Source organism: Manis javanica, chromosome 10, assembly GCF_040802235.1.
Source record: "Manis javanica isolate MJ-LG chromosome 10, MJ_LKY, whole genome shotgun sequence".
Classification (NCBI taxonomy): Eukaryota; Metazoa; Chordata; class Mammalia; order Pholidota; family Manidae; genus Manis; species Manis javanica.
The window spans coordinates 38,555,840-38,569,362 of NC_133165.1; the positions used below are offsets into that span (position 1 = coordinate 38,555,840).

Genomic DNA, 13,523 nt, shown 5'->3' on the forward strand with positions numbered 1-13,523 from the left:
AAGTACGAATCATTTCAATGACTGCTTGGTGGATGGGCAAAAGATAGGAGGAAGAGAGTTGAGGTAGTAATAGCTTTGTGGAGAAAGCTTGAAAATGAGAGTAAGGAATAAAAAGGAGTAGGGGAGGAGTCCTTACAATAGAAATAACTCACCTAACATAACATTTTCCAAAAATAATCTAAGTCAAAAAGTTGCAGTAGTTACATATTCAACCATTTCCATTGAAGGTTCTGTCTATGACCATGCATCCTGCCCAATGGCTCCACCCCTGCGGATTCTTCATTTCAGGTACGAGAACTCATTCTGGCACCCAAGTTGGCTCCTGGCCACTGGAGCCTGGGCCCCTTTGACTTTAATGTCCTCACTCCAAGGAAGCCCATCTAGTTCCCTGGGATTCTGAGAGCCGTGTTAGGATAAGATTCTTACTTCTGGAACTAGTTTCTGGAAAACGTCAAGAAATGCAGCACACTCTCTCCTCTCCCTTGTTCTCATTCTCTTGCTAATACTTAAGGAAATTAAAAAGAACCTATTGACGTATAGCATATTTGGCACATCAAAGTCCCCAAAGGAAAATATTTGAATTTCTTCCATCTATTTTCCTCTCCTGTACTCTATGCTTCTCAATGAGAAGAAAGGTAGAGCTTACATTTTATGTCAATACAAAAGGCCTCCATTTGTGTGCATTACTTATTAAAGTATTCAGCGATTCAATGTCAAGGTATGTATTATACATACTTTTTTTTTCTAGGCCATTATCAGCTTTCTTACAACACTATTATTCTTCAGCCCAGCTAATGCTTCTGTCAAAGATTTAGAAACAAGCATGGAAAATGTCAAACAGTGGGGAAGAAACCTAGCTGTTTCCACAACTGCACAAAAAGCCGTAGTTGTCTTTTATGGAAAAGCAGCATAATTCCGCTACGAACACCAGTGGATGTTTTATCAGGGGACAGAGTAGTGCGATGGTTTATTTGTTTTTCTCTGCACACCTGAGTCCATCTCCTCTGAATAAGTTTTCTTTCTTCTTTTGCCAATATACTTAATAAAATAGGGCCTATGTTGTTATCATTTCACCCTCTCCCCAGGAAGTATCTGGCTTAGAATGTGACAGAAATCAACCGAGAGAGTCAGTCCTGTTCTGTGTGCAGAGCAGTGTGATAAGATTTAAGGAGCACTAAAAGGCTCCTCTGGAGAAAAATATTTCCCCAACCTGCTTACCAGGGTGCCTGAAATTACAACCCTTCTGCTTTAAGGCATTGAGAGCCTCCATTAAAATGCAAATATGTTAGGTGAGTTATTTTATCAAACTATCACATCTTAGCTTGAATTAGTTTATGGCTTAATTCAAAATCCTAAAGTGATGGAACACAGGGCCATTAAGTTTAGATGTGAACAAAGATGATACAAAGGTTTAGGGTTTTAAATGTGTTGCCTAAAGAGCAGGCCCAGGTAACCAGACAAAGTGGGAGAACTGAACAAAATCCTATGGCACCAAAAATGAGGTCCGGGGCTAACACACACAGACAGATGCTCTAAACCATCCTGGCTGAGCAACAGGCTGACCCAGGTGGTCAAGAAGTTGTCATCCTCATGCTTCAAATATAAACATGAGGAGGTGTCATTGTGTATATGGCTTCTTCTCTACTGCTTGGATTGGTGTCTTTAGTGGGATTTTCTTACTCTTTCTTCCCTGAGTGTGCTCAGGACTCAGCTACTCCCTCCCCACCAGCTAGGGACCACATACAGCCAACGGTAGAACTGCCAGAGCTGTCCAGTATTTCCATTTCTCTCTCCTCTGGCCCCCCTGAAATTGGTCATGACCATCTGACTGATTTTAGCCAATGAAATGTAAACAAAAAAGGTATGTGTCTCTTCCAGGCAGAAGCATGTAAGAGCTGGTTCATGACTCTCCATGCTCCCTTCTGCCATGGTGAAATCTGAAGCATAGTGAACTTGATTAAAGATGCTGCAAGGTCAAAGCAGTCAAGAATGGTGGACACCGAGAACAGCTGCCTGGAAACCTGCTCAGACTTGCAGATGACAGTAATTGAGCAGGAATAAAGTTCTATTGCTAGATAGACACTGATATTTTGTTGTTAGTACTTTAGCATAACCTAGTCTACCCAGACCGATCAATACTCCTTCAAAAGCCCCTTAGGAAATCTCATCAGGTCCCCCCCAATACTGTATACTCATCATTCGACAAAAACTTACTGAGCATCTACAAAGTGCCAGATGATATTATAGGTCCCAGGGATTTACCAGAAACAGTAAAGATGAAGTCCTTGGGCTTATGGAGGGTATGTTCTAGTTAAGGAGGAAAAATTGTAAATAAGTGTATCTGTTAGGAAAAGATTTGGTTAAGCAGAGCAGAAAACCTGAATAGTATCAACTTAAACAAATTATAGGTCTAGGTTCTCTCACATAAAGTAAGTCTTGAGGTTGGCAATCCAAGCTTCATAGGGTGACTCTACAGTGTCATCAGGGACCCAGACTCCTATCTTTCTGATCCATCATCCTTAGCATGTGCCTTCCATCTTCCAGAACACCTCATATCCCCAAATGGCTGCCACAGCTCCATCTGTTTTACCCACATCTTATCAGGAAGAAAGTGCAAATTCTACTTAAATAGCCCAGTGATTACGCTGAAGTAAGCTGTGGGTTCAAATCCATATTCTATCTGTGTCACTGTGAACAATTACTCAACTTTTTTATGTCTCAATTTCTTCATCTGTAAAATGAAGGTATTAATAATACCTACTTTTGTGAAAACCAAATGAATTAATGAAAAGCACTTAGAAGAGTACATAGCTGAGTAAACCTCTCCATTAAAGTTATCTGATGTTATTTATTATCTTCCTGCATTATTCAGATTGAAACCTCATTCCCTCTTAAAACCTATCCTTCCTACCCCAGCCTTTGTTTATCTACTTTCTCTAACTTGTTTTAAGCTCACTCTGCAGAACATGTAATCTGATTCTTACAACATGCTGTCCTGTTCTCTGTTGATATCACTCAATTTGGCATTTGAATCCACACTAATTACTGTATGCTAGTATATAAAATCATGCCCCGTCCTAATTTTTCATGTGTGTCCCTTAGCTCTTCTCTCCAGCTATGCCAGAGATTCCTGCAAGCCAATCATACTTCTCTCACATCTTCATGGTGGATAGCACAGTGCTAGACAGGTAGAGCAGACATGCTAAGCAACAGAGTATGGAAGGAGGGCCTTTCATCTGGAGAACTCCAGAAATCCTGTGTATCTGTGAATCAAACGGAAATGGGAGAATGCTTCAGAACTGAAACTGACTTATACAAACCTCTAGTTAGGCCAACAGTTCTCTGGGCTGAACCTATCTGTCCTGTGAAGAATGTTGTTATTATCTTCTTGAAGATCTCCAAAATACTTCAAGAAATTGCCTGACCTATTCAAGATCAAAAACTACAACTGTAGCCACATCCTCAGGCCTCCTGGGCCAGCTGGGGGAAATACTCCAGAACATAAACAAGCTCTCCAGGCCATCAACCCAGAGCCTCTCCCACTGTAGATAGAAACAGCTAAGCAGAACTCATGAGCACACTGAGAAGCTGCCCTGCACTCTTTTGGGGGGAGGGCTGCCTAAGCTGAAGAAATAGCCCCACAACACTACACAGGAGCTCTGCAATGCTGAGCAGTAATGGTTTCCCACCACACAGTCTCACCAAATGTCCTTTAACTGCAGCTAATGGTGCTGAGCAGAGGTGGGCAGCAGGGGCCAAAAACCAGAATCCACAGCCGGACTGCCAGAAGGCAAAGCACAGCCCTGACCCTCACCAGCTACCTGACTCTGAGTTACTTTAACCTCTCTGTGCCTCAGTTTCTTCATCTGGAAAGTGGTAGTGATAAGAACTCCCAATGCTTACAGTTTTTATGAAGGTGAAAACGTTTTAAATGATTATGGTGCAGTTTAAACTACAATGCCTGGCTGTAAACATTATCCACGTGTTTGTTAAATAATTTTTTAATCATATTTGTTCATGTGTGTGTGTGTGTGTGTGTGTGTGTGTGTGTGTGTGTGTTTTGAGCATTTCTAGGAAATTTCTACGAATTGTGAAGGTAAAGATGAACAAGACTCAGTCTTTCCTTCGAGAAACTCACAGTGTGTTTAATAGACAGACAGGGTTTAGCAGCTCTAGTGGTGGTGTTGGCAAAGTGCTGGGAGAACACAGAGGACGTGAACTGCTCTGCCCACGGGTAGGAGGAAAGGCTACAGAAAGCTGGCATCTGTGATTGAGTAGGATTCAGAATACTTCAGTGCTTCAAGGTGTAACAGGAGGTCCTTTGCAACAGTGGTTCCTAAACTTCTCTTGCACATGCATCACCTGGAGCACTGTTAAAACCTAGATTCCCAAGCCTCCCCTCCAGATTCTGATGCAGTAGGTCTGGGTGGGACCTGAGAATGTGCATTTCTGGTAAGTTGCCTGGTCCAGACACCCACTTTGAGAACCACTTTCTTTTGGAATCAGAGAGAAGCATGTGCATAAATGTAGGAATGTGAAATAACCTGGACGGCTCAGGGGAGGTAAAGTAGTCTGCATGAATGGATCAGAGAGCAGGGACAGGAAAAGAAAAGGCGGGAAAAGGAGGCAGGCACTGGTCCCATGTGGAGATGCTTCTTCAGGCGGGTCCATACACGTGGACGCACTTTGGGAGTAGGCAACCTTGAGTAACAGGACTGGTCTGTATTTCCAGAAGTACTGCTTTGGCATCAATGTGGAAAATGGACTGGAGGAAGGAGAGAAGAGGAAGGGTGACAGAAGACTGTCATTAGATAGAGGCCAGAGCAGAAGCAGCAACGCAGAACTGGTGCAGCCGCAGCATGATTAGAAAAAAGAAACACAGACCTTAGGGCCAGGACTGAGCAGTTGTGCAGAGGCCTGGATGGGATGCGAGGGAGAAGGAAGAGCTGAAGGTTATTCCACGCTGGCCAGCTCTGATGCCAGGATGGAAGAGGTCCCATCTACTGAGGCAGAAATGCAGGGGACAGAAGAGATTTGGAGAGAAGAGAACTTCATCAGTTCAGTTTATGAGGATTCTGAGGCATCCACAATGACATTTAGGCAGCTAGAAATCCAGTTGCGGAGTTGAGCAAGGAAGTCAGAGGTAGAGATAAAGAACTGGGCACCCCTGGGCCAGGCTGGAATCAAGGTTGTGGGCAAGGTGGCCAAAGGAGACGGAACTGACTGACCAGGACAGAGACTCGCCTGGCCTTTCTAGAATGTGCTTGGTGATCCAAGGCAGGAAAGGAGTCAGGGAGAATGAGAAAGAGGTACAGGAGTCATGGCCCAGCAGACTTAGCAAAGATTTCACAGCATCCTTTCTAGCAACTGATCTTTCTAGCAACACAAACACTTCGATCTCACCCATTTTGAGGGGAAGGTGTCTGTGCTGGGCATTGTCTGTTATTCAGGTTCAGCCAGATCCCCGCAAATTACATTCCTCAAGTGACTGTGCCAACTGGCTTCTGGTTAATTTCTGTCTAAGAGAGGCACTGTCAAGAGACAGGGGTAGGAGAGTAGTTAACAACCAGGTTATTGTCCTCTCTTTCCTCCTCTACCCTCCTCCCCATCTCTGCCTTCTGTGGCTTCTCCTCAGACCTGCGCTTCTGGTTCCCAGCAGATGCCTAGTTCCTGGGGTCTGGCAACAGTCCTTCCTTCTCCCTGAGTTCCCCCAGCTTGTGAGCGTGGGGAGAAGCAGCCTGCTTCTGTTGCTCATCTCTGCATTGACTCACCAGCCCATTTGGCCCTTCACCTTTTCCAACACCTCACAGCTAGCTCTCACATCAATTCCTTCTATTGAACTTGCTGGTGTGGGCTCTGTCACCCTGACTGGTCCCTGACTGATAAACATGTAATGATAATGACATCAGTTTCTTTCCCCATAACTTGTTTCAGGCTTGAGAATCCTGTTCAAGCTGGGATTATCCCAGTTGATATTAACAAAATCTCCTATTTTAAAGTTAAGAGGAAAAGTAACTCTAAAAGAGGCAGTAAATGAAGATAAAAGCTTCATTTTATCTTCATACATAAAGCGGTAGAATGATAAATTAGTTAAAATGCTGTTTGTGATAAGGCTACTAAAATAAATCTCTGACAAATATAATTAAGGGAACATTTTTAATTAGAAATGGGAAAGGAGATGGGACCAAATACATAAAACAGATTTTTTTCTCCAAATCCAAAGAGAATTGTATACACACTTGTAGGCTAACAAACTGAAATCTCCACTGAAATTAGTTATTTCTAGAAAGATACAGATTATGAACAATAACTCAAGAAATATAAATACAAACAAAATAATAATCAAGGAAGAAATTGAGGGAATTATCTGATAACAACCTAAAAAATACAGCTGGTCCCAATGTTTCCACCAGAACAATTTTCATACTTTTAAGAAACAGATGATTTCAATATTGTATAAAACATGCAGAGTGCAAACAGACAAGAGTACCTTTATGTCCATTAGACAAGCATGATCTTCTTCCTGAAGCCCGATAAAGATAAAACACACAAAAAGAAAATCATAGTCACATCTCACAAGTGAATAAGGATAGGAAAAGCTTAAATAAAATCCTCACCTCTAAAAAGGAGCTTGTTTTACTGTACTGCTTCAGATCTTTAGAGGGAAGATAAGGTGTTTTTGTAACAGCTTTACTGAGATACAATTATACCACAAAATCTTATACCACAAAAAATATGGAATACTTTATGAATATGTGTGTCATCCTTGCACAGGGGCTAAGCTCATTTTCTCTATATCATTCTAATTTTAGTATATGTGCAGCTAAAGCAAGCACAAAGGATGATAACTTTATAAGTTGAAAGAAATTACAAAGAATGGCCAGTTTGTATATTACAGAACTAAATAACTATTTGATAAAACTAGTATAACTACAATCAAAGGGAAAATATCATCTGGAGAAAACATTCACAGCTTACAAAGAGAGTTCATTGCTATGTTACATAAAGAGTTTATATACACTTATACCAGAAATTTAAATACCCAGTATGTGAACTGCCAAAGAACTTAAAAAGACAATCTATGAAAACAGAAATACTGTTAGTAAACAAGCATGTGGGAAAAAGTTCAGCTTCACCTGTCATCAAAGAGATGCCCATTCAAATCAGTTGCAGCATCTTATACCCACTCCATAGAGGAATTTTAGAAATTATCCAGTATTACAACACTGTGGTAAAACCAGTCCCTTCACACACTGTTGAAAGCCACATAAACTGGTACCATTTCTTGGCCATACATGTCAGGAACCATCTTAAAGTTCCATAATATACCTTTACCCTAAGGAATGTATAAAGAATAAAAAATAGAGTTACATGAAATGCTCGTAGCAATACCACTCTAACAACCTAAATAATAATACATAAAAGACGATCTAAATCCAGCAACAGAATTATTAAGGAAGGGTTATAAATTATTGCTTGTAATTATAATAAAAAATATAAGTTCATCAAACACCCTCATATACTTGTTTTAGCCCTCAACAGTCCCAGGAGGCAGGTGGGAATTACTAAGATTCAGAATAAAATAAGTAACTTGCACAAAATCGCACAAGCAGTGGCTGTCAATGCCTGCAACCAAATCCCATGTTCTGTTCACACGAAAGGGTGGTTATGAATATCTGCTTTGAGCCTCTGTTTCTTCATCCATAAAACAGGACTAATAAGAATGCCCTTGAGAGTGGTTATAGGGATCAAATGAAGCTCTTAAATGGCTGTGACACTCTAAGCGCAGGGTGTGGCACACAACCAACTTTCAGTAAATTATTAAGAATAATGACAATACAAAATAGCGTCAATCCACTGAGCATGACACTGTAAACACATCTGCAAGTGGATGAGGATCAGAGTAAGGAATAAAATGGCGAGTGAGCAAAGCAGGAGGGTAAATCACTTTCCTCTTTTGCAATTATTATTTTTAGTACCGCAGGTAGAAATCTAGAAGTTACCAAAGTTAGAAAATACGAAAACCTCCTAGAACCAATTTGCATCTTTTGAGGAGCCTAGTGCTAGATCTGGGATCAGGGCATCTCTGACACTTGAAACTGCACATGCGCCCCCTGGAGACGCCGTATGGGGTGCGGAGCCCACCAGCCGATGGCGCTGTTTCACTTGCCCAAGGGTCCAAGGAGGCATTTATTGGCCTCAATTCAAGGCTAGCGATAGTATTCCTTTAAGTTGAGTTCACTCTCTCTCTTCTCAGTGCAGCAGCCAGAGTGATCTTTTTAAAACCAAAGTGGGGTGACCCTTAAAAGAGCAGATCATAAAATAACCAACAAATTGGGTTTCATCGAAAATAAAGGGTTTTCTACAGAAGACACTGTTAAAATAAGAACTAAAGAAACCAGCCACAGATCAGAAAATATCTGCAAAGCATATATCTGACAATGGACTTGTGTCCAGAACATATAAAGAAATCTCAAAATTCAAATAAGAAAATAACCCAAATTAAAAACTGGACAAATGATCCCAACAGACACGACCAAAAAAGATATGTGAATGGGAAATAAGCTCATGAAAAGATGCTCAACATGAATAGTCATTTGAGAAATGCAAATTTAAACCATAGTAAGATACCATTACCCAGGTATTAGAAATACTTCAATTAAAATAACTGATCATGCAATATATTGTCAAGGATGAGGAGCAACTAGATCTCTCAAACTGGTAGTAATGTAGAATGGTACAATTTATTAGAAAAGAGTTTGGCAACATCTTAAAAAGTTAAGCCTATACCCACCATATGATCTAATCATTTAAATACCTAACTCCTAGGTATTTACTCTGGAGAATATAAAGCATATGTCCACACAAAGACTTGTACAAGAATGTTCATAGCAGCTTCATTTTTAATTGCCAAAACTTAGAAACAACTCAAATATGCAGAGAAACTGGACAAACTGTGGTGTACTCACACAATGGAATAGTACTCAGAAATAAAAAAGAATGAAGTTTTAATACCACAAAAATGAATCTTAAAATAATCATGCTGTGGGAAAGAGACCCAACAAAAGAAGAGTACATACTATATGATTGCATTTATAGGAAATCTAGGGGAAAAAACAAACTAATTTATAATGACAGAAACCAGATCAATGCCTACCTGGGGACAAGTGACAGGGAAGGGTAGGGAGGAGCAGAAGGGACAGATTACAAAGAGGCATGAGGAAATTTCGGGGGGTGTTGGGTATGTTGACTATCTTGATCATGGAGGTGGTTTCACAGAGATATAGATATACAGATACACACACATCAAAACTTACCAAATTTCCACAGGCAACAAAAGTAAAAATAAATGAATGAGATTACATCAAAAGCAGAAACATCTGTGCATCAACTCAATCAACAGAGTGAAAGTCAATGTACAGAATGAGAGACAATATCTGCTCATCATGTATCTAGTGAGGGGTTAGCAGGCAGAATATGTAAAGAATTCCTGCAACTTAACTACAAAATAAAATAAAATAAATGACCAAATTAAAAACTGGGCAAAGGACTTGAATAGACATTTTTCCAAAGAAGATATAAAGATGGGCAGCATACACATGAAAAGATGCTCAACATGACTCATCATTAGGAAGATGCAAATCAAAACCACATGAGATACCACCTCACACCCATTAAGGTACCTACTACCAAAAAGATTTTAAAGAAACAGAGAATAGCAAGTGTTAGTGAGGATGTGAAGAAACTGGAACCCTTGTGCACTGTTGGTGGGAATGTAACATGATACAGCTACCATGGAAAACAGTATGGCAGTTCCTAAATAAAGAAAAAAATGTAAAATTTGAATACCATATGATCCAGCAATTCTACTTGAGGGTTTATAACCAGAAGAATTTAAGCAGGGTCTCCAAGAGATATTTGTACATCCATGCTCAAAGTAGCACTATGCACAATAGCTAAATCATGGAAGCAACCCACGTGTCCACTGACAGATGAATGGATAAACAAAATGTGATCTCTATAAACAATAGAATATTATTCATCTAAAAAGACAGGAAATTCTGACACATACTACAACATGGATGAACCTCAGGGACATTATGCTAAGTGAAATAAGCCAGTCACAAAAAGACAAACACTGTATGATCCTACCTGTATGCTACACCTAGAGTAGTCACATTCATAGTGACAAAGTAAAAAACAGGTTGCTAGGAGCTAGGGGTAGGGGGGAACAGAGAGTTGTTGTTTCATGTGTATAGAGCATTCATTTTGCAAGATGATACTGGTCACACAACAATGTGAATAGTTTTAACAGTAATGAATTAAACACTTAAAAATGATGAGGCTGGTAAACTTTGTGTGTATTTTACTATAATTAAAACTATTTTAATCATTGCTTTAAATATGTACAGTTTACTGTGTGTCAGTTTTAGCTCATTAAAGCTGTTAAAAATTTTTTTAATTATGTCTAAAAATACTGAGTAGAATCATATCCCTCCTCTGCTCTAAACTTTCCATGGGCTTCCCATCTCATTCAGATAAAAAGCCAAAGGTCTTGAAATAACCTGTGACCCGACATGATCTGGCTGCGACACCAACATGCCCTCATTCCCATTTCTCTCTGCCTGTCTCCACTCCAGCTACTCGGCCTCCTTGCTGTTTGTCAGACACGCCTGGTGCACTCCTGGAGCAGTTATACAGCCTGTCTGCTTTGCCTGGAAGGCTTTTCTCCCAGGTACATTCATGGGTCACTTCCTCACCTCTTTCAAGTCTTTACTCAAATGTCCTCTTCTCAGTGGGGCCTTCCCTGACATGGTGTTTAAAACTGAAACGCCTCCCCACCCCATAGGTCCTCGTTCCCCTTCCCTGTGTTATTTTTCTATAGAGCATTTATCAGTCTCTGAATACCACATTTTACTGACTTATTATCTGTATTTCTACCTAGAATTGAGCTCAAAGAGATAAGGATTTTTTATTGTTTTGTTCACTGATTATATAACTGGCAAAGTGCCTGGTGCATAGTAGATGATCAATAAATATTTGTTGCATAAATGAAGGGAGGAAGGAGCATTATCTGACCTTGACAACCAAATGTAAGGCTTCTTCATGAAGTCACCCAGTCCAGTCTCTTTCACTGGGCACCTGTCAAGCTTTATGGTTTAAAATGTCTTTACACAGACTCTCTTTGCACAGACCATTTCCAACTTCACAAGACAGCTCTGATATTATGCCATCATCACTCCCTTTCTGTGTATAAGGGGAGGCTCAAAAAGGTTAACTTGTTCAGGATCAAGGGGCTGCAAATGGCAGAACCACCATTTAAAGCAAGAATTTGCCTCGGCCACCAAATCCCATGATGTTACCCTGAGCACCTAAATTGTTTCAACTTTCATATCCTTTCATCTCATTCATAATGGCATTGCTGACAGATTTGAACAGTTCAGTAGTTAACCCTTATGCCATAAATTTCTATTTGTCACACCCAAAACTTGATATTTTAGAAGGCCACCCTTCTGGTTTTTAAATGGAAATTGATGACATGGCATGCAGGAGCATAGGAGCTGCAAACCCCCTCCTGAATCTCTCCATCTACCTGGAGACAAAAATAGAAAAGTCAAAGCACTCAGAGCTGTAGGCCCTCCCCTCTCCAACAGAGAATGCAGAGGTACTATATCAGCAATACAAGGCCCAGGCACTCCCCACACTTAGGGGGCCCCAAGGCTTGGTTCAGCAGCCAGGGCTACAAAGAAAGGAGGGCAGCTAGGGCCACCCATTTGTGGAGAGTGCTCTCCCGTCACTGCTCGAGGTGGCCTGACGTCTCTGAGAATACAGAAAGAACACAAACAAACAGATTTTTATGAGGGCTGTAACCCAATTGACAAAGGCGAGCTCTCTCAGCCTGGAAATGTCCCTGCTCTGAACCAGTTGCCTTGCCAACAAGCCACATGTTTCCACTCTGCAGAATCCAATTTCTGAGCAATGTGACAGTGACAGGTCCAGAGACATGATACACAATTCCAAGGTGCCTTTGAACATCTGCTGAATAGCTAAGAACAATGTGGATCCCTGGATATCCTTAGTAACACAGGACATGTGCTGAGCAAATGCAAGTCATGCCCAGTTTATGCAACAGCCCCCACCTATCTCACCCCACTCCAGCATCTTGCAAACTACAGATAACACAAAGGCAAGCCAAGTTCTTTATCATCATTATTATATTCATAGGAAACACTAGCATGGGACTCATTCTTTAAATATATTATTTAATCCTCATGACAACCCTATAAGGTAGATATTATTAGCATCCCATTTCAGATGAGGAAATAGATATAGAAAGTATAAATAATTTACCCTAATTCCCACAGCAGGAGTAAGGGAGAGCCAGGATTTGAACCTAGACTATCTACCTCTAGAGTCCACCTCCTTAAACACTTGCCTATATTACCATTCTCTAATACTCTTTAAATGGTAAAGCTGAATGTCTAGCTATCATTGCTGTATAACAATGCACCCCAAAAATTCACAAGGTAAAAACCTATTGTATTATGCTCATGGAAGTGTGGGTCAGGAATTTGGACAGGACACAGTGGGGACAGCTTATCTCTGTCTGCAAGGTCTTCCTGGGGCATCGGCTAAAAAGATTTGAGGAGAAAATGACTCACTAGCTGGGGATCTGTACCATCTGAAGGAATCTTCCCCAAAATGTCAGACAGCTGACATTGGAGGGCTCCAGTACTTAGATGGGTCACTCTGCCAGAACACTTATGGGCAGCCGCTCCATGTGGTTTGAGCTTCCTCTCAGCTTGGTGGCTGGGTTCCAAAAATGAGTGTCCCCATAGGCCAAAAGCAGATCTGTCAGTTTCTCAAGACTGAGACCCAGCAACTGGCACAGTATCACTTCCACCATATTCTATTGGTCAGGAGGTCACAGAGTCCCAATTCAGTGGGAGGGGACACAGACTTTACCTCTCAAAGAACTTTGGGTCATTTCATAAACCACCAATGAGATCATTTAGTCCAACCTCTTTCAGTTCTAGCTGGACAATCAAAGCTCAGAGATGTGAAATGCTTTGTCCAGGACCACATAACATCTAAGTAAGTGTTAGTCACAGGACAGAACCCAAATGCCTTCATACCCTGTCACTCTATGGTACAGCTTCTCTCTTGGCTGTACACTGGAGTCACCTGGGGAACTTTAAAAAATGCTAATGTCTGGGACCCACCCACAGAGAATCTGATTTGTTGGGAGGAGAGCCTCGGCACCACCAGGATTTGTAAAATCATCCCAGGGACTCTAATATGCACCAGTGTGAGAAACATGCTCTGTGCAATACCCAAAGATGGTTCCGTGCAGGTGACACCCACCAGCATCCCACTGCAACTTGGCAGGTCCTGCCCCGCCATGGGGATGGTCCCACTTAAACCACACTTTTGACAGCTTCACCTGGTTTACAGACTTTTTCTGAACCATTTGTCCTCCTTGACACACTTCTCATCTCCTCTGTTCCTGCCCCTCCTACCTC

At 41.1% G+C, this 13,523-nt stretch overlaps 1 long non-coding RNA gene and 1 other non-coding gene across 2 annotated transcripts in view; both read right to left on the reverse strand.

The window, feature by feature from the left end:
• Window positions 1–13,523, reverse strand: part of LOC140843729 (uncharacterized) — a 45,890-nt gene that overhangs the window by 14,328 nt on the left and 18,039 nt on the right. The gene's annotated exons all lie outside the window — the stretch shown is intronic.
• LOC118969239 (U6 spliceosomal RNA) lies at window positions 6,730–6,836 on the reverse strand. Its single transcript, XR_005057185.1, has one exon. It is a non-coding gene; the product is annotated as a U6 spliceosomal RNA (small nuclear RNA).